We start from the raw sequence: 26,317 nt of genomic DNA, 5'->3' as shown, positions 1-26,317 counted from the left end.
AATGTTCTTCGGGCACGGGGTCACGACAGACCCTTGCTGGCTTCCACAAAGGTCAGATCACAACCAATTGTTCGAGATCTAGGTGGAAATTATTAGTGGCAGGGAACTTCAGGGATTTCAGAAAAAAAAAAAAACCCACACTTCTAATGCAAATACACACATACTTTTGCAGGAGGGGAAGGGATGATTCGTGCCAATAAGGATTGCTTGGGTTAAATCATCTGCTGCGTTTCCACTGAAGGGATTTCTTTTCCCCTTGCCTTTCTTGAGAGCTGGTGCTAAAGTCACAAATAACTCCTAAAACAATAGGTCCTGGAGCAAGTTGGTAGCTGACATGGCAGAAGGAAGATCTCCTCCAGATCAGGAAGGCGAGACACCAGCAGATCATTGCCCGGTTCGCCTCTGCCTGCCCTTGTGACTGCGTTCCCATTAACTGCACATCTGTTCAGCTGGAAAGGTTCGGGTTTGCTTAGATCAGGGAAACGCTCTGATTTCATTAACGCTACTAAACCAGCACCAAAAGGAGGTTGAGTGCTGTGTTTGGTAGGTAACAGGCTGTCTGCAGGGAACACAGCATTGATACAGATATACTGGCCCCGGGCAAGCGCAGAGCTCCCACTATGAAAACAACTTCTACCTTCAGACTGGTCTTTTGTCAGTAACTTTTGCAACTTACGTTCAGGGACTTTAAGGTCAGACTTCTCCTTTCCTATAATCAGATTGATCCAAATCTGTTCTTCTCGTTTTGCATGGAAAACCTTTGTACTTGCAATCTAGATTTAACTGGAGTCACAAGATGGCCCAGGCACACACTCAAACACGTAAATGGTTCCTGTTAGGGCTAATTACACTACCATATCATACAGAGCTAATTTCCCCAGGACTGATGAGACCCAAATCATGCCTTAAAGCCCCTCCACTATCAACTTCTAGTACACAGACTTCATGGGGAGACTGTCTTCTCTGTCATACAGGATAGCAGTATTGGTATTTTCCTATTAAGTCCTTTTTCTTTAATGAGAAATAATACATAGCAAATGAAAAGTGTAATTAGGAAAAAAACAACAGAGCCCAGCAACATTACAAATGCCACGCTGGCCCCACAGGAAGGACCATCTCAACAAATATCCCACACCAGCAGGTGTCCTTTGGTTTTCACGGGTATTTTGCCTGCTGAAGGGGGCCAGTCCAACACACAGTGGCTGTGGCTCCCCAAAGGAATCAGCAATGCTTAGAGGAAGGTGCAATTAACCTAGCAACCCAATGGACTTGTTGGACTAAGCAGAACAAACCATTAAATTTGGAATTTCCCTGTTACCTCCAATCTGCAGTTTAGCTTGGTGTTTAGAAACGCACAAGGCTGAATGAAGCAGTGAAGATACATTCCAGCCATAAAGCTCCAGTTTTTGCTGCTCCGCAGCAGCTTTTCTAATTGTGCTGCACATGTTTTCCCAGATGAAATAAAAACTGTGGCTCTTACAAACAGTGCCAGCTGCTAAAGAGGTTAGATGAAAAGTTGGAGAAAAAAATGTTAAAAGTGAAGGATTTCTTCCCTCATTCCTTTCAAAGCAGTTTTTGAACGTGGGAAATAACCTCATTCCCCATGTCCAGCAAGCTGAATGGCCAATCCCAGCAGCACTGGTATAGTGAGTATGTGGGGGCTCTGCCAGGACATCTCTGGCACATGGGCAGCTGTGCTGGGGTCACCAAGCAGCCACGGGGCTTCGGTTGCAAGATGGGAAGCAAAGACCAAGCACTCGTCATTACTTCTCAGAATTATAGACTAGGACCATCACTGGAACCTTCTGCGTACAAGCTGTCAAGGCAAAACCAAGTCTCAATGCACAGGTTTTGTGTTTCCTTCTCACTTTGGATTGGGCAAAGGCAACAAAAGGTGAGGGAGACGATAACTCCTCTGGAGTAACACAGATCAGTGTGGACAAACAGAAGGAGCTGGCATCCTACGTGTGCACCATTGACGCTGAACACCCTCACGTTTGCATTATTTCATTTAAGCGCATTAAGAGACACAAATATGATACTGCTAACTCTGCCCAGTGGTTCCCATCCTTTCCCAGGGCAGAGGCTGCAATGCAAAGAAAAAAAGCCAGCAGACATTTGTGTGCAATGCCTCAGCCCCCACGGCCAGGTACGGTCAAACAGCCTCTGCTTGCTGTTCCCCCAGTGCTGGTGTTGGGGACACGATTCGAGCAACAGCAGCGGTCGCAGCCGCAGTGTTCGGTGTGTGCTGGGTCCATCTGGAGCACCCTGGCCCCTCCACTTGAGGGCACCAGTTTGTACCGGTGTGAGCTGTGCCGCAGCCACTCTGAATGGAATCTGGCCCAGCACCGCTGCAGGGTGTTTCAGCATCATCTCAACACAAATGTGGATGAGTTCATACCTGCATTTTCCACCTATTTCAGAGCTGGAAAGAGGGAGGTTGGTTGCTACCCAAGGCTCTCCACAGGGCACAAGGCAGTGCTGGACGACAGACAGAGTTTAGCTCCAGCTGCACATTGTGGGCTCTGCCTATGGAGAATGCTTTACTTTTTTTATTTTTTTTTTTTTCCTCAGGGATACACTCAATCCAAGCACAATATTGACAATAAACTCTTCTTTCTGAGATTCCCAGTCCTAATCCGTGGGACTTGCAGAGGGCGAAAGCATTGTAATGAAATATTAGCAAGAGTTGCCTTGGTAACTGCCCAGATGAAGCCCTCTTATATTCACTGAAGTTCTCCCAGCGTGACTAATACCTCCTGGGCTGTAGTTACACCACTCTGAGAGTCCTGAATGCATGACCAAGTCAGCAGAGCAAACACACTCAAGCCCCATTTATACAGTTACGGCTTAATCTGATTATTTTGCAGTTTCACTAAGTGCAAGAGAAATTTGCGGTGAGTCCATCTGCAATCATTAGCTCCTCACTTTCATCTTGTTCCTCTCGCTAAATCAAGCTAGGATTTCCCGTTCTGCGATTCATAAGAAAAAACAACAGCCTAACAGCTGAGTGCAAATTGCAGTCATCTGTTAAAACGCATTTGGTAACATTTTCTTTATCCTGTTAACCTTATCAGTGAGCATAACAGGTGGGGAATGTGGAAGCCCTTCATGCAATGCAAAGCAAGATGCACTCCATGTAAAGGCCTTGCCACACGCTCTGCTGCAAAATCCAGATCACAATTTCCAGCAACTTAAAACCATCGGTGTGAGAGAAAACCAGCAGAACCGTGGGACACAGAGGAAGGCGCTGGCAGAGATCTCAGCTGACCTGAACAAGCCTTTTTCCCCCATCATGTCCCTCTCCACACACTCCCTGGCACTACACACACACCCTTCCCCTTCTGCTGGGTGGAACCTGAGCTGCTCAGGTATGTGTCCTTGACCATGCATGGCTTCAGGCTTGCACAGAATATAGATTTTCTTCTGCTTCAGTGGGAGCCTGCAAAGAAAGCCCTAGACTGCTGTCCTGCTGTCCCCAGGAAGGCTGGCACCATCCCACCCACAGGACTGGGACAGGGGGAGACTTAAATGGTTCTTTTGTGAGTCGCAGCTGACAGCAGCAGGACATTATCATCACTCCAAACTCGGGCTCACTCCTTGTGCTGGCTCCCTCCATCCCAGCTGTCACCCCAACCCTTAATTCTCCTTTTGCGAAGCTCCTTTCACTGCCAGGACTAAGGATTTATAGGTCACAGAGAGAACAAATCAGTGCCCTGATCCTCCCTTGCTCTTATTTCTAGGAGTACAATTCATTTTCCTGAGTGGGATCGGGGGCAGAGCGCCTGCAAGAGAGGAAGACTCGCAAGGTCAAGAGTTCTCATCTGTTTAATACTTTTTGGAAATATCTTCCTTTGACAAGATAATCTCAGAATTCAGACCCCCCCCCCCATTTCTGCCCAGCACACCAAGCTCCCAAGACTCCTGCTTCAGATGTGAGGGGGCGATTGCAGTATCACAGAGAGAACATAAAGGTGACAATGTGCACTGTGATGTTAAGCGAGGGGGGATGCTAGTAGCTGTTCCAGCAATTGAGCTGAAAGGCTGAGGACAGCCCAGCGAGCACTGTGTAGCTCCTACAAGGAGCTAGATCTTATTGTAGCTACAAGCTCACTTGGTTCTGCACACCTGCCTGTGGGCTTTCATCTCCAGGTGGGACATGAGCCATAACCACATCCTCTGCAGGGGCCTTGCTTTCCCGGTGGAAGTGAAAGGTGACAGAAGTCTTGGATGTCCTTCCTACAACACAGGGCTGCTGTGAGTCTGCAGCTGTGGCTCCTGCAGATGTATCTGGCTCAGCTCAGGAACAAGCAGCACCAGATTCGCTCCCACAACAGCTGCTGCAGGGCAGAGCTTCTTCCAGGCTGCAATATTTGCCTGACCGGCTGGTAAAAACTAGGACAGCTGCCCTGCACGGGGTACTCGAACCTCCTGGTGCCTGCCCTGGGCTCGGATCAGCATAGCCTATTGCTGAAAATAAAGGCTTCTTCAACAATAAAGAAAAAATAAATGTAGCAGCAAATCTCTCCTGGCACTAGGGACCTGTGGTTTGGTTTTGTGCTGCACTAAGCTGCATACAAACCAGCTTTTACGAGTCAATTTATAGGGGGTACAAGAAAACGGATTATTGCCCGCTCTTAAGCTGTTCACCATCACCAGGTGACTCACCCTCTAAACGCACACTGCAGTAACAGGGATATTTATGCCTTTCATTAGCATTTGTCCCTTGCATGTGGCACAAGTGAGTTTTCACACCTGTGTCTGCCATAGATAAGAACCAGCCATGGTTTGGGCACCACATCAGGAAAAGATTTTACATATTTCCATTGTCACAGCCATTAATCTGAAATCTAAATTACTTCCTATTTGGGAAAGCATCGGACTTTTTTCCATGCAGATTATTCCTACAGTAGCTTGAGAGGATCAGCTAGCTATTTTGCACTTAAAAAAATACTCCCCCAGTAGGAAGAGATAGCAAATAGGAAAATAGGTGCTTTCTCCAAAATACAAGAGCTATAAGCCTGTTTCTAACTTCGCAGGGAATGATGGTGCCACAGCCAAGAACCTCAGCTACAGCTGAGGCTTGAATCCCTACTCTACTGGTTTCCCGCATGACTTTGGACACATCACTTACTTTCTCTCTCCACTCAAAAAGTAGCAGCAGTCATAGGGTATGATGAGAATAAAAGCTGTGAGATGCTCAGCTGTCAAATGTAAAAAAAAGAAAATTAACAGAGAAGCACTTTGGGATCCCTCAGTGCAAAATGGAGTGTGGTTTTCCAGCCGTAACGCTTCAATGAGGTGGCTGGAAACATAATAGAGAGTAGCCCTGGGTTTCTTCTCTGACTACCGGTTTTCAGCAGGAGATTTTCCTCCCCTGCAGTAACCTCCAATTTCCTCAGCGCTTTAAGAAAGGTTTGTGTTCTGCGTGACCTTTATGCAGTCGTCCAGGTAACCAAAGAAATATTCTTAAATTCAGAATGACTGGTTTGCTGGGATAGATCCTGTTACTGCTTTTACATACTATGCATTAATATCAAGGATAATATTTTAAATAAAGCAAAAAGAAACCTCATAACCACAGCTGGACTACTTGTGGGAGATTTCTACTCAGTTTTCAAAGATCCTTGAAAAACTGGCAAGGAAACCAAAAGCTATTTTACTTTCTTTAGGAACACTAAAGGGAAAAAGGTACTTTGTGGATAAGGAGATTAAAATTACAAATACACTATATGGAAATTTTGTAGTAATTAAAGTAATTAACTTGATTGTATACTGTCATTTCAGCTGGTTTCAGGTTTTAGAATTTTATTTAAAGGAGCCGCATTATTAAAGAGCTTCAGATGTGGAATTACTGCTGAAAGGTATCCACTCTGGACTGATCCATAGCTCTGAACTTTTAAGGTCTCTCAAGATGAAAGCCATTTGGAAACTCCTTATGTGATTTATGCATATAGGGCCTGACATCCTCATCTTCATGCGAGGGGATTTATTCCTTCTCTAATGAGGTGAAGGTCAGGCATGCCACGCTCGTTCTGGAAACGGAGAGGGTATGGGCGTGTGCCCATTGGCATTCTTGCCTTGAGCTCTGCACTTCAAGCATGAGGTATGAATAAAGGAATTTAATTAGTTCTTGCCTGCTTCTATTAAACCACTCTGGAGGGAGGGATGCAGAGACAGTGTAATAAAGAGGGTATGTGATTTGCATGCTAATAAAGGCACATAGACTTTCTCCGGACAAGCTTTGACTTGATACCAAGATTAGAACTTGCACTAAACCCAGCCTTGCTCTAAAGTGAGCCTGCCACACACAGCAGCGCGAGTTTCACGGGGTTTTAAAGTTAATTACAACCTGTTCTGCTTTTGCTGTTTAATGTCTCTCTGGCTGTTCCCTGCCCTGCAGCTCGCTGAAAAAGCAGATTAAGTGCTTTGGGGTGTTTATCAAATCCTTATTATTACAGGCACTCACTGGGTTTGGGAGAGGAAGCTCCAGATTCTCTTTTGCTGTTTGTTGCTCATGTTTAGGGCTGGAGAGAACGGAGGAGACCTGCTCCCCACACGAGGGACCGAGGCTGCGGTTCCACAACATGTTGTCTTTGGCAGCAGCGTTAACCTAATCTGTTTCTGCCCTTTTTCCCCTTCTGGTTGTGCCAACAGAACCATTTGTGGAACCAGCCTGTGAACCAGAATATGGAACTGACCCAGCTATAAAAAGGGGTGTAAACAATTTTTTTACAGTTTATTTTTTTTAAGCTATCTTAAGCCATTTAAGAAATACCTTTCCTGTGAGACTGCACGAGTCGTACATCTGGAAACACAACTATTACTGTTAACACAGGTAAACACTAGAAGCTGTTGAAAGGGACATCCAGCTCTTGCTGATTTAAGACAGCAGTTCCTAATATTAAGAGCAATGTTGTAAAGCAAAGTGGAGTGTCACTAGGACAGAACTGAAAGTGATCTGTCCATTTCAGGGGAGAGAAAGACAGGTCCGTGCACTTACAGCAGAGCTTTTAATTCTTGGAGCACGCATAAGTTGTGCTGTTTCAGCTGGCCTTAAGATCTTGATAGGGGAAAATCCCACATGTTATGCTGAAGTAGTCTCCAGCCAAATCCAGAATTGCAATAGGGATAGGGTGGTTAATCAGAAAAGATGAATCAGCAGCAAAAGAGAAAAAAAAAATAATTAAATGCTTATCTGGGTGCTGGATTGAGTCCTTGATTTCCATGAGTTTCCTACATGGTCTTGGAAGAACTCTTGCCTGCACCCCAGTTTCCCAGATGTAAGACGGGTACAACAGCACTGCAGACACAGCAGTTGAGGCGCTAGATACTGAGGTAAAACACTCTCCTAAGGTAACTGAAGAAAAAGACTCATGAAACAGCACATGGTGTCAGCAGGGGACAGGGAGCTTGTACCCACTGCAGGGACAAGGTGGCCATGGGACCTCCTGACAGGAGTTTCAAAGCACAGCCATATTCTCAGGGAGAGACCTGGGTGGTCTCTGATGCAGCTCACACTGGTAATTTGCAATAAAACACTATCTTGGCAACATACCACAAACACCTTCCTACTAAATGAAAGCCCAACTTTGTCCCTGGAGCGTAGTGTTCAACCTGACACAGCTGCTCTGAACACGCTCCAAAGGCCCTGCAGAGGGTGGGAGGCACCTGGGAAAACCCAGCACAAGTGTAGGTGAAACAACCTCCTCGTTTCTCCCAAATCCTTCGTCTTACAGCGCAGCTGTGGCTTCTGCATTGCGGGTTTAACCACACCACACTTGCTCCATGGGTTCTTCATTGCCAGATCTTCCCTGCCCCACTGAACCACCTGCACCACCTGGACTTGGGACCCTCACCCCCCCACCCATCCCATCCCAAAGGATGGGAACATCTCTCTTGTTGAGCTGCATCCAAAGCCTCCCCAAAGCCGAGCTCTGTGAGATCACAAGCTTGGTGAAGCAGGAGCCAGCCAGAGGTTTAGTTCTTCTTTACCACCTGCTGTGCATTAGCAACTAATCATTAACCTCCTCCAATCTATCATGAACCTCCAGATACACTCCTACAGATGCATCTCAATATCAAAAATATCCTAACTCACAGATGTGGGTAAAGACTCATTTGAATGCGCTTTACCCTCCTCCAAATTACATTACTATCACCGGTCAGTAGCTTATTTCAAATACAGCAAATCCCTCATATGTGCAATGGGCTGGACTTTTCGAAGGCTGCAGCCATCATAACCCAATTCCTAAATATTCCGTTTTATGGAAGATCAACCTTCGCACTTTTTAACCCAGAGTAATTCACAAAGTGTACTAAAAGATCAAGCTTTTTTTTGAGAGATACGTGATTTGCAGTCCAAATTTGTACACTGTAAAATGGTTACATTTTAAGGTAAGCCATAAACTTCTGAAAATCGGACATGCTACACCAGACACTCAAGATCAATAGCTCTTCAGAAGTGCTGCCCTGCATGCAAAAGATTAGAAGAATAGGATCCTGCATGAATATGCGGAAATGTATAGAATGACAGAGGTTTGCTGTTCTGTGATATAACACTGAAGCTTCACTGTCAAACTCCTTGCCTGAGAACATCACAGCACCATCAAGACAGTAGTAAATCCCCACATTATTTGACAAGGACATACATCCTGTTACTTTGCTTTACAACTCAGAAATTAAGGCAAACAACAATCATGCCATTTACACGAGGTCACAGTGAGTCCATGCCAGATTTCCTTAAGAATAGTTGAAAATCCCTCATGAACATCTCCACTGTCTCCAGACAACAAGTTTGAAAGGAGATGAGTTGGGGAATAGCACGAACTCCACCAAAGAAAACGAATCCCTACAGAATTCCTCAAGAATGCAGAAAAACCCTGCAATCTTTCCCAATATTTTTTCTACTCTCTTGGTGATTACTAATCTTTATGGAGTTTACATTCCATCTATCATTTTTATAACCAGAGATCAAAAAGGGATTATGACTTGGGGCTGCAAGCTATTCACACAGGGACCCTGTTTATCTAAGCAAAGAGAGCAGCTCTCCCACTTTAACCATTTATATGGTGGCAGAAACATTACAACCCGGGACATATGAAGAGGTAGTTTGCTGTCCCGCACCAGCAATTTAGGTGATGCCATTTATATCAGCAGAAGCATCTCTGAATATATAGCAGTTGCAAACAACAAGTGCGTGCCCTGAGCAGATTGCAATTTTTACACTCGTTTTACATCCAACTTTTTTTTGAAATTAATATCAATAATTACCTCCCTTCTCCAGCACAGGCGGGAGTGCGCTGGGAGCTGGAAGCGCTCTGACGATGGAGCGCTGTGACCCGGAGACCCCTGGCAGGCATAATTTAGAAAAGTCAAAGCACTGATCTAAATTCATATTAAAGGTTAAATCATCCCCTTGGGGCTCACTGGAGCCAAAGCTCAGCTACAAGAACTCAGCTGCCCAGATTGACCGGAAAGTAACTGAAGTCCAGCCCACGCTGCTGGGTTGAGTGGGTCTCAATCACCAATGCCTACTCCCCTGGATGAAAAGGATGGTTATTTAAGATGTGGCTGAGACCTCTTAACCATAACAAACAATGATGTTGGAAAGCGTTCCTTTGATCCTCAGCAAAAACTACAGCCCTGATATCAGAAATACTTTAGTTTTTGTTTAGAAGCAATAAGTGGTATTACCTGGCTTCCCCTTCCTTTTGAGCTGGAAGGCTAATAGAAAAAAGTTAACCACCACAACAAAAAGGAGCAAGACCTTTTAAAAAAGACAGTAAAATACCTGTAAATATTCAGGAGCTAAAAATTAAATTGATTCCTTGATGCATGACAGCATCATCTTAAACACCATGAAGAACAGAGCCTGCTCTAGTGTAGAAAGTTATATATAATAAGAACAAAGCAACTGATGAAGGGAAGGAAAAGGGACCTCAGGAGACTTTCTGGACAAGGAAGGGGTTTCCAGGTTACGGCAAAAAGAGAGAGTCAGGGATTTAATGCTTGTAAGGTCATTCTGCAGACTTTCTGAGGAGTGGATTCTGCCCTGGTATTTGCTTGCAGAGTGCCCTGATACCACTGAAGTACTATACAAATTACACAATAACCGAGAGGAGTGGGACTGGCAGGCTTGATAGGCCTTTACCCTGGTTTAAAAACCACTCCCTCTACACAAATCCTTGCATATGACTTCAAAAAAAGCTGGCATCCACTAATTTTTTCCTGCCAGGTGTGTTTTTCATCTCCTGCTCCCATCCTCAGCAAACACCGGCACTGAGAGGGGCTGGGTACCAGCTGTCCTGCCTGTGCACAGCCAGGGAACGGGCACGGGATTCTCTTGTGCTTTGCTGCAAGATAAGCCACACACACTGAGCTGCTACAACAACTGGAAACTAACATTAAAAACACATATGAACATGCATGTCCAGGTTTTTCATTGATGGGGAGAGGAAGAGTTAACTTCAAAACAAAATCTGGCAGCCCCAACCTTTAGGCAGGAGCTGTCTGCTTGCACTAAGTCAGGTCTGGGAGGTGCTGTGCATCCCAGAAAGGTGACCAGTGATCTGTTGAAGCAGCTCTCACCCATCCTCAGCATGAGCAAACCCAGCACGGGGGATCCCTCCCCAAAAATTAATCTTTTGTGGGCTCGGCTTCAGCTAACGCCGGGACCCCCGGGGCAGAGATGGGCTGTGCTGCTGCTCTGTGTACCAGGTGAAAGTCCCTTTGGCTACAGCACACCCCGCAACAGAGGAGCCAAGGCTTTCCAGGGTGCTCTCGGCAGCTCTCCGCTCCCACCCCTGCAGCTCTGAGCACCCCCCGAAATCCACAGCCCCTCCCTGCCTCCCCCGCAGCTCACTGCTGCCTTTGCAGTCAAAAGCAAGCCTTGGGGATAACCGCAGACAGCTCTGGGAGGCAAAGGTTACAGGTGTGCCCCGCGCTCCCTCCTGAGTGAACCCACATCGGCGGCAGAACGATGTCCAGGCCCCGGGGTGACAGCTTGACGAATGACATGCCACATCAAGGCTGGCAGCTTCTTTGCCTGGGAGGAGCAGAGAGGTTCATGAGCATTCTTCTCCTCTGAAATCATTCCCCTGCCTGACTGCCATTTCTAGCCCCTGTAGCTCATTTTTTTTTTTCCTAGTAAGCTGCTGTAAGATAAAAGGTACCAGGAGAAGGTCCCCTCCTTGTGGTGAGGACAGTCGTCACTCCAGGGATCTCCCTGCTTCATGGCTGGGGGTTTTCTCAGTCACCTCCTGGCGCCATGAGGTGGCTGTGGCAAAGGGGACAACTGCCACGGGGGACCTGGCACTGTCTTCTCACCTCTTTCATAGCTGTGCAACATGGAGAGGCAGGACAGATCCTCATCCCACAGGTCACCCTGGTTCTTCAGAGCACTGTAGTTAGTGGGTATCTGCTTTGTCTTCTTCCCAGCTTGGACACTGGCTCTTTTAGCTCTAAAAAGAAGACGCAGGAGCTGTTCTGGAGGCTGGTAACTACTCTTCATCTCCAGAACTGGTGGGAGCAGAAATCACCAAAGCACAAGTCATTAACTCCCATCATTCTCTTACTCCAGGCAAAGCAGAGAGATGCTGCCGTATTAAAATATAACCCTTCAGAATCCCTTTCTGCTACAGGCAGAGGCCCTCTAAGGTCGGCAGGAGACTCTCCAGCCACACCAGCATCTATGGATCAAACCTAGAGATTTGTTCTTTGTCGGATCCTGCCCTGTGTGTAGTGCAGAGCCATCACCAGCACCGCACAGCACAGCCGTGCAGCCTCGCGGGTCCTCAGCTCCCTGCTCCCTAAAAAATCTGCAAAAAGAGCAAAGTCTGTGAAGAAAAATGTATATTTTTAAAAAAAACTGAAGATGTAAAACATGTGAGACTGCAGAACTCTTTTTACTAAAGGAAAGCAGGCAAGGCAAGAAATACCAAGGAAGAGCCCCAAGCCCTGAAGCTATAGGTATCGCTGTGTTGTAGCATGGACACCAAACGGATGGGAAAGTACAGCCTGCAGCTCTCCACCACATCCAGGAAGGACCAAGGCCCTTCCCCCTCTGTTTTGGCAGCTTCAAGTGACATATCTGACCATGGCTCATAAATCTCAGCTAACCAGGGCATTTCCTTAGGCCCCCATATCTTTGTTTAATCACTTTCTCTAGACCTTGCTGACTTTCCAGATCTTGCATGCAACAGCTCAGCAGTTCCAGCAAGTGACATAAATGAATTCAGCAGCCCAAAATACCACCCCCACGGGCTTCGGTAGAGCTATTTCACAGCAGTGCCCCACACCAAGAGCTGGTCTGGACAAAGGTTTACTGTTAGATATGTCCGCTTGTGCGGTTTAACATGCATCATCTACCATGCTGACAAAGATTAAATGAGTCATCCTTTAGCAAGTGTTCAGCTGGCCAAACTCAATCTCGTGGGGATCTTTGACTGTAACTCAAGCTACTTAAATCTGTTCTACATTAGACTCCTGTCAGCCAAAATGGCTTAATTTAAAACGTATGTTGGGGTGTAATCATGCTTTTCAAAGCAGGCTTGATAAAACCCAAAGGTGCTTGAAAACCCAAAGCGGTACAAATGACTTTTCACAAAAACCTCCTAAATATGTAAGCCAAACAGTCTGTTCTTCTGAGAGAGCAGGAATCTGACTCAAAATGTACTTGGGTTACATCATGTCTCCATCTGATCCATGGGAAAAAGCTGGTATTAGTACAAGACACAGTAGCAAAGAGTTTAAATTGTCCATGTCTGGGGACTGTTCTTTGAGTTTTCAGTAAACGCCTGCTATTAAAAATCCCTGTGCTGTAAATAGTCCAAAATCAACTATAATTTTAGCCTGCGACTCAAGCAGATTTCAAAAACAAAAGATGCTTCACTTTCATTTCTGAGCTACAAAACAGCTGAGTTTGGATTGGGGGAGGGGACACTAATTCTCCTACAGAAATAATGAGATAGTGGGTTATATTTCACAGAGTTTTATATACAATAAGTTGGCCGTGAAACTCCAGAGAATACAATGTCCCACACATCCTGGCATTTTCTATCATTGGAAGACTCTAGCCTAACATTTGAAAATTAGAGGTTGGTATTTGCATGGGATAATAGTTTAATCTTTGTAAGAGTGGAAAGGCCTGGCTGGCAGTGGAGTGAGGATCAGGTATTCAGATGCATTGTTATAAATGGGGACAATCAGCAAGAGCTGTCAGGATGGCTTTTGTTAGGATTACCAAAGTAATATCCAGAAGTGAAGATGCGCATACGAAACCAGATGCCAAAGGCAGCAGTGTTTTGAATTGCAGCAATTAGAAAAACTGGTGATGACTTGTTACGAAAGAGACTCACCGTGTGCATAGAGAGACATTCACATTTTCTTAAACAGAAGAAAAACCCTCACAAAATATACTGTCCTAATGACACTTTCAGAAAGCATCTAGTATAGAACTTACCCTTCTCCCAATCCCACCTACCTTAACATTAGTTGCATATTTATACCAAGGCAAAACCCATTAAAAATGACGCCCTGTATGTTAATGAACAACACTATGACGTGATGAGCTATTTCTACATGCAAAGGACTTATATTTGAGCGATCAACTGCACAGGCAGTTGTACCACATTTGCTTTTTCACTTGCTCCCCTCTCGAGTGAATGTGCTTGGAAGGGGCAGCAATCTCAGCCGGGACACGGCCTCACCAGGATGAGGTGGAGAAGCTTTTGGACTCTAATGATGTCTCCTAGACCAGTTCCTGAAGCTGGCATGAATTCCTGCGGGCATTTCTCCATTCAGTTCAAAGACATCACACTTGTCTGAGCACAAGTTAGTTTTCTGAACACTTGGAGAAAAAAAACACCACAGATGGTGCAAAAAGGATACGCTCGCTTGCCTCCATACCAAACACTGAAGCAAAAACATAAAAACACACAAATGGCGTGAAGTCAACGTACACAGGCAGTCGCCGTCTGTCATCAGCACAGCAAGTGGCCCCTACAATTAAGAGCGCAGGCTCTGTCTGGTTTTGGCATCATTCATTTCTAATAGCTGCTGCCATATAACATACAGATGCTGTAGGTGAAATTAAACCTGGAACGCCACCACAATATATCATTTTTATCCCAATATCTGAAGTGAAAGGTATGCTCATGCTGGAATGCAACAATTTAAGTGTTGTTCCTGTCAATCTTCAAAAGCGTTTGCAGTCAAATTGAGCTGCCCAAACTACTTTATTCCATTTGAAAAACTATGAGTAATAAAAGTAGTGTTAGATGACGAGCACGGGAAACAGGTGATGCTGAAATGAATTAGTGTGTAAAGTCCCGGGGACTTATCTGTATCTCTTCATCCTGCAGGAACCCGATCCTTGTAATATTTTGATATATGTGGTCCTGCTTCAGGAGCACAAAGGCAAGTGGAAACAGTAGGAAAAAAAGCAGCACCTGAGTAAGTCTCTGTCTAAATAGTGGGAAACACCGGGGTGGAGGCAGAGAACAGCTTTTGTACAGTAGAATCTGATCCCTGAGGGGCTTCCCCTGCAGATCCTCTCCTTCACAGTGGTAGCCAAACAATTCCTGTTACAAAGGCAAGAGACTTTTCCTTCCTCACCATCGCCTTGATTAACCTGGGCAATGCAGGCAGCAGAGAGCACCCTGTGTTCACAGCCGCGCACACTCCCATCCCCACACACCCTTGTCCACATGGGGAGCCTGAGGGAGGCCAAACAAAGGGATTTTTCAGATTTCAAGTATGCACTGTTAGTACCGCAGCTACAAACAGGATAAAAACAGGACCCAGCCCCTCTCCTCTGAAAACCCACTGCCTGTGCCAGTACAGTTGCAAGTCCTTTATCTGTGCAAACAGTGTCCTCGGCTCCCCATTCAGCCTGCTACATCTAACGCAGGATTTAGTTAATCATATACAGCAAGAACACAGCCCTCTTTGTCAGAGCCCTGCAAGCGTAAAAGACTATTCAGGCAATGGGTGAGCATCACTTGAAATTATGATACTAACGAGGGTCAAACACTCCTTGTTTCCCTTCTGTTAGTCACATCGAGCCTGTGTAACACAGTGGAAAATCTGCATCTGCCCACCTCTAGGTGCTGAACAGGCCAGTGCCCATCGAGGGGTCCCCTAATGCCCCCCCCACCACGCTGGGGCTGCCCTGCAGACCTGGGCAGGCTGGAAGCACATGGTGGCTACAGCTCCCATGCCCAGAAATGCACATGGCACCAGGAATCACAGAACCATAGAACACCAGGTTGGAAGGGACCGCAAGGATCATCTGGTCAAACCTTTCTGGGAGAGGGCTACAGTCGCTCCCAGGACATTTGTCTTGGCAAGTAACTTTACGCACCTGTCACCAACACTATGAGACTGGCTGCCACTGAAGCTGGTGCCTCAGAGGTACAAAGATCTGTGTATGCCTGCACCCGGTAGTGCCCCTCCAGCACACAGGAGATGGAACAATTTGGATTGCTACTACAAGCAAACTGCAGCATTATTTCATCCCCCACTTTCCTACCATATGTGTGGCCTCCCTGCTTTTGGGATGGGGCTTGAATGCACCAGTAACATACAGTGGGGTTTGATGTAAACTCCACCAACTACATCATGACATCTCAGCTACTCAACTCAATCTCCGCTTGGAAACTTAGAGGATTTGGTCTGCTAGAGTGGCAGCAACTCAAGCAGCAGTTTCCAGAAGCGCTTCTGTTGGGACTGAACCTCAAAACTGACAAAACCACGCCACAAATGCACCTCACACCCAAAATTAGGAATGAGCTTATGTTGTCTTGGGCTGGCAAGTGGCCACAGGCTGCCCTGTGTGGGCCGACCTACTGTCATCCCAGGACCTACAACAGCCAGGAGAAATGTGCGTGGGCAGAATTCCTGAGTCCACAACCGGCCTCAAAAACCAGATAATATCATGGGAAAACACAGGGATGACCCCTGGGGGAAGCAATCCTGTATCCCCAACAGCCCTCTTGAGAGCAACTCTAAAGCTGTCTTCACTGTACATAATGCCATTAGTTTCTGTAACTGCAGTAAGTGATTAATTGTTTGAGAGCTGACTACCAAACACACTGCCTGGATCTGAGCAATTATTTAAAAAAAAAAAAAAAGTATATTCTACCAGCCAACTGTTTAATAATCAAGGGTATTAAGCATAGTGTGAAACTAATAGAAATGCTTCAGATTTTCAGAACGAGCTATTCGCTCTGCTCTGTTTATTGGAAAGAATCAGAGTACATAACAGGACATGAGCGCGGTTTATTCCTGTCCGTACCACCCATACCGTGGGCTGCGATGGAATTGCCGCAGGTCCAGGTACATGCTCTTCGGTAACGCTCCCAAGGGAGAAAGTGGGCTGAACGTCCAAGAATCGGACAAGATTCCCATTATGGAGAGAATTCCCTTGGTAGGTTTGTACTACCCCATTATCATAGTCAGCTTATGTCACCCCTCTGACTCCCCTGATCTGCAGAGGGGAGCTTTGGTGGTCTGGAGGAGCGCAGTGCTGAGCCCTGTGGTTTTGGGGGGATCTCGCCCTCCTCTGGCGCTGGAAGCTCTCCAGGGAGATAATGCTGTCACTGAGAGATGAGCCCACTAGGACTGCTGGCACAGCATTTCTTTTCAAATGTAAACAGTTGTTCACAGTCCAAGAAAGCATTTCACACTGCCCAGCCCAAACGTTTAGAAAAACCCCTCCTCTCCCTGAGTCTTGCTTAAGAATCTCAATTTAATTTTCATTAAGTTAATGAGCTCTGGTGCTTTTCATCTGCCTTTTGGTTTCTGGACCATCTTTGTGGTGTACTTCAAGTTTTTCCTTACAGACTTCAGGAGCAGAAATGCAGCTTTAAACAAAATGAAAGCTAAAAATTAAGCTGCAAGCAAAACATCTGATATTGCAAGACATGATAAAATCACAGGAGCTGGCAGGACTGGCAGGCTGCCCTCTCCTCCTCCATTCCTGGCCTATGTCCCTTTGTGAATTGGCCTTTGTTTGGTACAGATCCACTCTAGCGGTTTCTCACACCAGAAATTAAGCCCTATTTCATACAAACCTGGCCCAGAGGGCTTTTGGCTTCCAGCCAGAACATACATAGCATTTCTTTTTATTTGCTCTTCCTTTCTCAGTCTCTCTCCCTTCAGGGTCCTGTTTTTTTTTTCTTTTTTCTTAAAAAAATCCTGATTTTACTGATTAAAGTGCTTACTTTCATGTCGATACATTTGTTTTGTACTGCCTTTAGGGTCATAAGGAAGTACAAATCATTTTGCATTTAAAGGGAGCTGGGAGAAAGCTGAGGAGAAAAAGGGATATTATCAAGCATTCCTTTGGTACTGACACACAGACACTGATATTAGCCTGGTGATGATTCAGGACTGGCAAGGAGGGCAATGGTATTTTCATACAATGAGACGGCCTGTGATGTGCCTGCAGCGGGCTGAGGGAACACGCTGTTATCAGCAGGGCCGTGCCAAAGGACGTGCTGCAAGTGTGGTGGGACACGGGGTCCTGTCACAGCTGCTGCACGCCCGGGGACAGGCATCTGAGACAGGGTACATCGCCACACACGCCCACTGCAATACACACTGCCGTTTCCCTAAGTGCTGTAGCTTCAAAATTACAGGGAAAATAGCACCCAACAAGCTGGTCTCTCAGCACAAACCCTGCGGTCCAGAAGGGAGCCAGATGCCTGACACCAGAGACAGTCACTCCAGACCATGCCTCTGCCAGATGTAATCGCCTGCATCTGGCACACACGTGCAGCCAGTCAGGACCAGATTTCTTGTCCTACCAGACGTGCCCGTGCTGCTGGCTGCTTCCCACAGGGCTGCTCCTCTCCTGCTGCAGAACGCTGTTGGTTGCTTGGCTTTGCTCCCAGTGAACTTCTAGGCTGCTGCTGGACACCGTCACCTTCCCAGAGGCAGGCACAGAGTCCTTTGCTGTTTTGCTGAGAAATAAGAAAACATCAGGTGAGGAACCTCTAAATGGAGACTGAGCAAAGCTAAACCTGCCCTCTCAGCTGGGTATAACTGTAGTTGGCTTCACAGTGAGATGGAAATCTGCATCTGAGGGCAAATGAATTCTGTCCCTCTTCCAAATGTGGAGGTCTGAGATCAGAGACTTTTCTGGTGCGCAGCTCACAGATGCTGCCACCTTCCTATTTCCCAAGGTTTGTGGGACACAGGACCAGTGGTGACATCCCAGGATTCACGTGCTGTCCCCTGCACACTCACCCCGTGCAAACACCTGTGCTCCTCAGGGCTGCCAGCACTTTGCTCTGACACTGGTCTGTCTGTCTGGCTCTGGTTGCTCTCAGAGATCCCAAGACATAGCGTGAAATCTCTGAGGAAGGAGAATAACCAGAATAAAATTGGGAAATATTAGAGGATTGTAGGACAAGGAATGTTTTCTTGAAGATTTACAGGTCTTCCTTCCCATCCTCTTCTTTTGTGCTCAGTTTGGACCTAATTACCATTTTCACCTTCAAGTTATTTTCCCTGATCCTAGAGATCTGTGTGCAGGCCACTTCCAACAGGTAACTAATCCCTACCGAACCTTAACCAGCCCATTTCCTTCTCTCCCTCCTACCTGTGAGACGAAACTTGTGCAATTCCCTGCTTGCTCCTCCCTAAGGGCTGGTTCTACCACCTTGTCAGCTGAGAGGACCTGGACCCCGAAAGCATTTGCTGAAAAACATGGGAAAAACAGTTACATCTACAAAGACCTCAAGCAGACTAGAGAATGGTACCTTTATCCAAATCTGGAGTCAACTGTCTTTTAAAATAAATTTAAACTGAAATAAGATCCATTCTTCCCTTGTTCCCTCTCCAAAAATCAGCCGTGATCACAGGGCACTCTCAGTTTCACAAAAGCTGGAGACCAGAATGGGCCTCTGGCACAAGTATTGGGCAATTTATCACAGGAGATTACACTCGGTGAGGGTGCTCATGTGGTTAGGATTTAACAGTCAATTAAATAACACGGACATTCCTAACAAAGAAGCTGGAATTAAGGAAGGACTACAAAACGACTCCTTTTCCGACGCTGATGCCAACCTTGGGAATCTCCCTGTTATTAGCCCAGGTGTTCAATTAAAGTCAACCAGAACAAATAAAATTGCTTCTGTAATGTCACTACAATAGCGATCAGATGGTCAGGGCTGCCCTGGGGCAGCCAGGCCTTTCGGAAACATGCAGAGGAAGCTGTGCTGTGTCTTGGACTTCATCAAAAGGACTCCAGCCATGTGTTCAGTGCAAGTGACTACGCTGCTTCTGCTCAGGTCATTTCAAATGAGGAGACAGGGAAGAACTACTTTTCAAAATTAACCACTACCAGGCAGTGCAGATGAATGTGGTGTGGCTGGTTGGAAAATGCACATCCAGCTGTGATCACCCATGATTTACAAAGAACACGTGCAGTGCTTGTGCAGTGATCTGAACATCTGGGTCCTGCATAGTGTATAGATACACAAAACCTCTCCCTTCCCAATCCCTTCCAGCAGGCAGCAGTACCTCCCTCCAGATCTCAGTACTGCTCACATCTACATCATTCTTTAACCAGAAATCCACAGTTTTCCATAAGGAAGCTGTGTGTTTTGCTTTCTTCTTATTTTTTTTTTTTTTCCAAGCAGTAAATATGGATTTTCTCTCAAACGTCTGTCTCATTTTTATCGAGCCATGATACCTCAAAACAAATGCTTGAGGCAAACCCGGAGTTCAGACACATAGATTACTATGGTGTGGTCTCATGTCCTTCTCCTCAAGTAATCTTCATCTGCACTGATAACACCGAAAGGGTGACAATGACACAGGAAGGTGATGCTGTCCATGTGTTCATGCTTCAAGGAGCATGGGGCTGTTAGGTGTCTAATTACAAATCCCAGGAGAGACACTGGCACTGTGTCTTAATGAAGACATTTATGATTAGAAAATCAGATCCCAAAGTCAACATTTAAACAATCCCCACATTTCTGGCGTGTCGTTTTTGCAAATATATGTTGTCTTACTCATTAGTGCATTTCCCATCCACCCAAGTGACAGCCAAACAGTAGTTTGAGCTTGTTTATTGGAACAGTACCATGTTCTGCTCCTTCTCCCTAAGGCCACACAGAACTAGCAACCCCCCAAACATTTTCCAGGAAGTAATGACTTTTGGGAACCCAAAAGATAGAATGGAAGTGGTTGCTCAGAACAAGCAGCTGTAGATCCCTTGGGGCAACACACAATGCAGAACGGGATGCTGCCTGACACTGTTTAAATTGGGTGGATTTATGAGCTTCTCTGATAACAACTGTTATCTGGAGGTAGAATCAGTTACCGCCCCCCCTTTTTGTTGGAATTTCTCTTGGTTTGTTCTGTTCCCAGCTCTGAGCACTTCTGGAGAGTGTTTGCTGCAGCTTTGTCATTTGCAAATTCATGAAGATGGGAATTCAAGTCTAATGGTATTCTGTGAATTTGCGTTAAAGGCTCCATTGACCTCAGAGATCCAATAAGTCTTTAGACTGGGCCAGCGTAGTAGGACCAAAGGTGGCAGCCACAACTGTGTGCCTTGGAGTAGCAGCGGGTTGTACAACGATCCGTCTTTGGTGCCATTCATGACTCCTGAATCCCAGCTACTGATACAAGAAATGGGTGACTGAGAACAGGCTCCCCACGAGTGTTGCTTTTTGCCATTTGGAGTCCCCAAATACCAGAGGCACTATCTCAAGCTGCAGAGTGTTGTAAATCAGAGTCACTATTTCCAGCAGTCAACTTTGATAAGACCATCCTCTCATTACCCACCTCCTTAAGGAAGAAAAAATGCTCGAACAGCCCTACCCCTATAAATGGTACTGGATTCAAAAAGAGAAAAAAGACACCTGGATTACTTTATTTGCATGTCCAGGATGGTGTAAAAATTCCCTGCTGAAGAAAGGTAAAACCAGTGGTTAAAATAGTAAATTAGGACACCTGCCTCTCTCAACTCTACTGAGCAGATCTTCTTTGAAGAATATCTTCCTTGTGTAACAGTTATTCAAATCATCATGCCGCCTCATATTGTATTCTATGAACACTCTTCAAATTGATTCAAAGCTTCCTAATTTTTTCATAACATCCATTTTAGAGATGGGTAAATTCTAGTATAGGATGTAGCAGTCGACTGGTCTTGCTCAAAACAAACTTGACTGTCAGAAGTAGAAATGAGGTCTCCTGAGCCCTGGCCCCAGTGCTCTGGTTTTTCTGAATGCCTGTGATGCACACTTGATGGGAAGCACGCCAGGAACAGCTCTCTGCTCAGCAGAAACCAACAACACTCGTTTTTACTTACTTTTTTTTTTAAAGGCACTGAAATCAATGAGGGGTTGAGTATCAGACCAGGGACGAGACACAAGATTTCTGATGAAGTGACAGAATTTGACATTTTTACATAAACACATGGAAAGTTGTTACACATATATGTGTATGAGACTTTCCTGAATATTTAAAGTTTTCACGGAATTAAGGCTTAGGGCAATGAGTCAGCGCTGGGTCAAGCTGACGCAAGGACTGACTCTGCTGTCAGTCTCAAACCAGCTTGAAAACTAAGGCCCACAGAGATACATGACAAACAATGCATTCTCGAAAGTAAAAAAATCTGCATCTAGGGCCTTAAGAACAAGCCAGGTTTGATACCAACCATTCAGCAGCCAAGATCAGAAGCAAACATTGGCCACAATGTCATCGTGGGTACACTGGCACCTGTCCCACACCCCCAAAGCCTCCTGTTCCCTAAACCAGTGCAGCATTTGGGAGAACATAAACAAAAGTTCATAAAAATTAAATAAAAATGAAAGGGTTTGTGCCTAATGTGGTCACACGCATCACTTGGCAAGAAGGTGACTGCTGAGACATCATTTTCCTCTGCAATCAAAAGATCCAAGGCTTGGCGGTGTGGCCTTCTGCAAGGTCTCCAAAGAGATGTGCTGGGTTTCCAGGAACGGGAGCTCGGTGCTACAATGATCAAGTTCCCTCTCAGGTAACACACTTTGCAGCCTGGCAGCTGCTTCCTTAATCTGCCTGTTGTACTTTGCGTTTTAATCAGCACCATCTGCGATCAGCTTCCTTTTGTTTACTTATTTTTGGGTACAGGCAGTCTTAGTTCCTCAGAATTTGGTCAGCTTGCCTGGAAACTCTTCCAAATTTCAGAAGACCAGCTGATGTACAGAACCAATGGTTCCAGGCACTTGAAGGCAGACACACGGCAGCAGCAAAAGTGACCCATGGGCAGACACTGAACTGCAGCATCGACTTTTTAAGGTTGTTATTCCCTCAGCACAGCTGGCTTGGGGGCTGCAGAGTCACAGATCTGGCTCCTGCGCCTGGCTGAGCCATCCAGCACAAATGACCCCATTTTCCCAGGAATGCGGAGGGAGTTTGCTGCGAGCCCGGCTCCATTGGCCAGAACAGAAATCAGGCTTGTAAATCCCCTTCTTTTAGCACCAAACTAGTCAAAGGCAGAATTAAATCCCCAGCCTTTCTAGTCCTTGTAGAGGAAAGAACTGAATGAACCAGGGACAAGCTGCAAGTAATGACCTCTGCCACCGCCCCAGTGCACTAGCCAATTTGTTTTGAAGTGCTATTTTTATTCAGCCTCAGACATTTGAAACACTTTGCCTAGAGCATGAACTATCACATTTCCCAGCTCAAAGAGCATTCCATGCAGAGCTGCACTAAACGCTTTGTTTTCTGAAATAAAACATGCAGTATCTCAGCATTTTTGCTTGGCTTTACTTACCTGACGGGCACTGCAACTCATGAGAGAGAGTAACGCTCTGATTCACTTAGATCCCCATGAGGATGCCAGCACATTCCCTTCTGGTACACAGTGACAGATGGATCGAGGTGCTTCTCAGGACTCTGGTGCCCTGTGAAAGCAGCAAAAAGATCATTGCATTTAGAGCCAGACGAGAGACCTGGGTGTGCAACAGCTTAATTTTGATGTGCATGGTGTGTGCTCAAAATGCATCAAAACGCAAAGTGTGACTTTTAGCTCCATCCCTGCAATAATCCCCAATTGATGTCCAGCAGGCCTGGCCTTGCTGCATGAGGATCGTTGTTCATCTTCTCAGAAGAACATCTGTGCTGGGTTAACAGATAATAAACACACAGGTCTGGGGCTCCAACGATCTGCATTTCAATCCTGGCGCTATCAGATGGCTATGGATGGTCACGGATGGCCATAACTCACTTTCCTGGGTACGAAACAAGGATAAATACACAGATGTCCCTACGAAGGTGGTGGGGATCAGCACGGGAGAAGCACAACACAAAAACAAGGTGCAATACATAAAAAAACCCCAACACTGACCTTATTGCCCTGTTTCCCCCAAAATAAGACCTACCCCAAAAATAAGTCCCAGCATGATTTCTTCAGGATTTTTGAGGATGCTCAAAATATAAGTCCCACTCAAAAAATAAGCCATAGTTACAGTTAATTTGAAAGTCAATTTAAATAGTGTCCAGGCAGCTATAAATGTAAAAAAGTAATGTTTTGGAGCAAAAATTAATATAAACCCCTGTCTTATTTTTGGGGAAAGAGGGTAATTGCTCTTAATTATTAAAATCTCAGTACCTGCTGTTCCTATTGAGGATTTAGCCAAGAACTCCTGCACAATATTAAACAATAATGTATTTCCCAGCAGGAAAAAAATGCCTAATTAGTTTCCTATGTTCTTTCCACGGCTGATTAGTCCAACATACATATGGGGAAGCTGCCTCCCCTGGGATGCGTCAACGCAAACTGTCAGCAATGAATTAACTAAAATCAAACCCTCGCTTAACCCGTTCACAGTAATATTTGCAGCAGAGGTGTTTTTATCTCTGTGTGGCACTAAGAGTGGCAGCAACCGAACAAAACAGGAGGTGGCAACAGACAGCTCCCCCCAATATCCAACTGAAAAAACAAAAGCGCTGGCAAATCCACCGTAACAGCTCAGCTCAGAGCTCTAGGTAGGCTTTCGGCAGCCTCCAGCATCACTGCGTGCCTTAGGAAAATAAACCGTATTCCTCCTCACATGCCATCCTGGCTTCTTCTCTGCAGGGAGCACTAGTGGGACAGGCTCGGCTCCACACTCCTGGGGTAATGGATACACATGAAGGCAAAAAACCCCCACTTTTGGCCCTTTTTATTCCTTCTCTCCTTTATTCCCAGAGCCCCTTTGTGCAGCAGGGAAACACGCTGCCCCTTGTCTTCTCCCAGCCTTGGCAGCGATTTCCCTGTTCGGCACCTTGCAAGCAGAGCTGATGTTACCAACGCTGCCAATTCTGTGCCTCTGACAACAGAAGATGCAGTGGCCTGCTCACCCCAGACTTCTGATCACAACACACAGCTGAGATTGGTTAAAGCAGCTTTTCAACACCTCGCAGTTCATTAAAAGTACCTCAAGGCTTAAAAGAAACAAAATCAGTATTGAGACATCGACAAGCTCCCACCAACAAACAAGGTGCTTTAAGTAGACAGGCTCTGCCCAAGCAGCAAAATTTTGGCCAAAGACACTAAAATAGCCCCAGTGAAATCAGATGTCTTCAGGATGCCCCTGCCAAGTCCTCATAAGTAACAGGAAAGAATTTCACGACTTGGTGCAATGTAACCATGTAAGGACAACTCTGTCCATCTTGTACAGTACGAGTACAGTTCGTTCCCTTTCATGGCTCTGGAAGATCTGAACTATTCTTGTCCCAGGGAAACAAAGAACATTTTACATCACAATACTAGAAAATGCAACTCAACATGGATTTTTAAAGGGACACGTGTTCTGCCTTGTGAGGATTCTGCAGGAATTTTTATAAGACCCCACGTGCTGCAGTCTTGCTGGCGAAGACTGTGAATTCAGGAGCGCTTTAGCACAGCACTGACCCATTTCCCATTGAATGAGGTTTTAGGACATGGCACCGTAACATTTCATAAGCTTATTTTGACATGAAGCTCATGAAAAAGTAATTTATTTATTTATTTTTTAAAAAATAATTCTGAAAAACAGCAATCAGAATTACAAAGTTTTAGATTACAAAGTAATTCTTAAATACTTAATCAAAATGGAATTGTTAATTTGGTTTTGCTGTGCGCTAATGGAGTTTTGTTGCTTAAAAAGCCATCTGAGAGACCGCGAGTTCATCTTGAACTTTAAGCTGTCAGTTCCCTTTGCCTGATGGAGGAATTCCACTGAAATCCACAGGGATGAACAGAGTCTCAGGGGATTAGAAGCAAGTCAACAATATTTAAACTCTTTGGTAAACCACTCATTTATCAGCAGTAAACAGTTGCTGGTTTTAGTTGAAGTTCTACCCTCATGCCAAGGCAGAAGCAGCTAATTTAAGATATGTCAGAAAGAAACATCAAGTCCAATTAAAACTTATCTCCCTTTACTGTGTATAAAGGAAAGTAATGAGGATTGGACATAAGCCAAACTGAAATCACTCCAGTTTGGAGACTGTATTTGTCTTTCCAAAACATAACTCAAAACTGAAGTGTGGGTTCATTTTTTTTTCCTGCCTGTGATATTTACAAGGTATCTCCCTTGCATTTCTGTGTTATGTTCAACATGAATTCAACACGAAGCCTTTTTTTGGTCTTTCTAGCTGAGTTCACCCTTACTTGAAACATCCAGGAGTTTATCTTTAAAAGTTCTATCAGTTTGGAGGACAACTAGTAAATTCAAGCACTACCAGTGGGAAGACAGAATGCGCAACCCAAGATCTCTTAGTTTATATTCAGACAGTGGCTTACGCTTGAAATCCTAATTCACTTAATGATTTGAAAGAAACGTGATTCCAATTAAAAAACCACAGCACACTGAGGTGACACATTAAGATGGCCTGATTTGCTATGCCTTGGTTCAATAGATGTTAATGGTATCACGACAGGACTTTCCAAAGAAATACGCTGCATTTTGACATGTCTGAGAAGTCAGAAAAAGGCGGATAAGGAGAAAGATCCTACACTTGGGTAGTTCAGCCATCATCCTCCTCGGTTCAGAGGCGACAGCATCCCTGTTGCAGGCTCTCCTGAGAGAAGCCCAAGGCTTTTCCCACACTCACATGCACCCACAGCAACTTGCTAACAAGTCAGAAATAAGCCACATGGAAACCAGCTCTACACACAGACAGCTTATGGGCTTATGGTATAAACAGAAAAGCATCACCAGAACAGTTTCTATCACTGGAGAAAACTTTGAGAGAAAGACTATGCAGAGATTTGGGTACAGACAACCAAAACTGTCATTGCAGAGATGATCACACAGGAGTGAACACAGTGTCATCTGGATATAACCTCTCTTGGCAA

Source organism: Patagioenas fasciata, chromosome 16 (genome assembly GCF_037038585.1).
Source record: "Patagioenas fasciata isolate bPatFas1 chromosome 16, bPatFas1.hap1, whole genome shotgun sequence".
Taxonomy (NCBI): domain Eukaryota; kingdom Metazoa; phylum Chordata; class Aves; order Columbiformes; family Columbidae; genus Patagioenas; species Patagioenas fasciata.
Note: the sequence above shows the minus strand (reverse complement) of the source record.